The sequence below is a fragment of the Schistocerca gregaria genome, chromosome X (assembly GCF_023897955.1).
Source record: "Schistocerca gregaria isolate iqSchGreg1 chromosome X, iqSchGreg1.2, whole genome shotgun sequence".
Classification (NCBI taxonomy): Eukaryota; Metazoa; Arthropoda; class Insecta; order Orthoptera; family Acrididae; genus Schistocerca; species Schistocerca gregaria.
Window position 1 is genome coordinate 695,748,206 of NC_064931.1, and position 2,028 is coordinate 695,750,233.

General features: G+C 45.2%; 1 non-coding gene across 1 annotated transcript; it reads right to left on the reverse strand.

Moving 5' to 3' along the window:
* Positions 1 to 1,377: 1,377 nt before the first annotated feature.
* Positions 1,378 to 1,451, reverse strand: Trnat-ugu (transfer RNA threonine (anticodon UGU)). The gene has a single exon. It is a non-coding gene; the product is annotated as a tRNA-Thr (tRNA).
* Between the last annotated feature and the right edge of the window lie 577 nt (positions 1,452 to 2,028).

Sequence of the window (2,028 nt, forward strand, 5' to 3'; positions counted from 1 at the left end):
CTGTAGCGTTTTTTCTCCTTCCTGTCCCATTTATCTTACTGTGTCCAAAATGCTGTCAACTAGATACTGAGAGTGGTATAGCAAATTACAGTTACTTTCTGTTCCAATTTCATCATCCCTTTTATCGGTTTGTCTGTTCTGACTGACTGTAGTCTGTGTTTTTGTTACTGCCTGTGTTACTGTTTTCGCCTGGTGAACACCAGTTTCATCATAGATGGGACTTGTTTCCCACATGCGGCCAATTGTGTTCATTCGATTCAGAATCAGATTGGGTAGCATTCTGCTCTCCATCTTGTCTCAACAGTACATTATTTATATTTCTGGCTTTATCATAATAATTATTGTGAAAGCGTAGTGTCTGTCTACCTCCAGCTGGCCGGAGTGGCCGAGTGGTTCTAGGCACTACAGTCTGAAATCGCGCGGCCGTTATGCTCGCAGGTTCGAATCCTCCCTCGGGCATGGATGTGTGTGATGACCTTAGGTTAGTTTGGTTTAAGTAGTTCTAAGTTCTAGGAGACTGATGACCTCAGAAGTTAAGTCCCATAGTGCTCAGAGCCATTTTTTGCCTACCTCCTCTTCCTCTATCACGCTCATGACCACGACAATAAGATCGTGTATTCTGAATTTCCATAAATCTCACATTAAGCTTCCCACTGTCATTATTTCGGTTGTTTATATGACTGTTAGAGAACCTATTATTAATCTGCACCTCCTTGATAGCAGCTGTCCTTTCCACTCGCTCCAGATGCTCAATGAACCTTTCCACATTTTCTCTAGGTGTGGAAATGATTCTTATGTGCCATTACCAAGGCAGATTATCGTCTAGTTCTATGATCATCATTTCCAGTTTCATGTTTCCTGTCAGACGTGACAGCTGTGAATCCCCACTTTCTAGAAAACTCTTTACCTGAATCGTGGCCTGAGTAAGTAGTTAAGGTAGGCCACCGCCAGTGCATTTTGTTACTGTAGGGTGCCTACATCAGGGGCTGGTATGCACTCAGGGGCAAACCTGTTGTTCTCCTTTCATTGACAGGTACTTAACCTATCGATCTCCTATGATTGACAGGTCCTTAACCTATTGTTCTGTTAAGTGGTTTTCCATGTCACCGGACTTAACCTATTGTTTCCCCACCCTGTCCTACCCCCTCCCCCCTCAGGAACCCCCTACACCTCACTGTTACAGGTACACTTTTAGCTCTGAGTTAACCTATTATTCTGTTAAGTGATTGTCCAAAAAATGGTTCAAATGGCTCTGAGCACTATGGGACTTAACTGCTGAGGTCATCAGCCCCTAGAACTTAGAACTACTACAATGAAATGAACACCCTTAGATGCTTACAGGCGTTGACATACGAAATGGGGACAGATGAAAATGTGTGCCCCGACCGGGACTTGAACCCGGGATCTCCTGCTTACATGGCAGATGCTCTATCCATCTGAGCCACCAAGGACACAACGGATAGCGCGACTGCAGGAATTTATCTCTGCCACGCCTCCCGCAAAATCCACATTCTCAACATATTGTCTCGCACTACATTCATAGTGCCCCCGCTCATTATACTCTTACTCACGGCACATTGCCAATTCCCATAAGAGCTAGGGCACAAAGGATAGTGCGACTGCAGGGATTTATTTCTGGCACGTCTCCCGTGAAGCCCACATTCTCAACGCATTGTCCCGCATTACATTCGTAATGCCCCTGCCCATATACTCATTACTCACGGCGGGTTGCTGATTCCCATAAGAGTTCGAGCACTGTTTGTGCATTTGCACAGAAGAAGAAGAAGATGGTCAAGTGGCTGGTGAGCCTTAAATATATATATACTAAGATGGTATCTGTTCCTTTGGACATGTCTGAAAGAACAGATATCATCTTAGTATATACTTAGAGCTACTTAAACCTAACTAACCTAAGGACATCACACACATCCATGCCCGAGGCAGGATTCGGACCTGCGACCATAGCAGTCACGCGGTTCCAGACTGTAGCGCCTAGAACCGCTCGGCCACTCCGGCCTACTGCTTTTC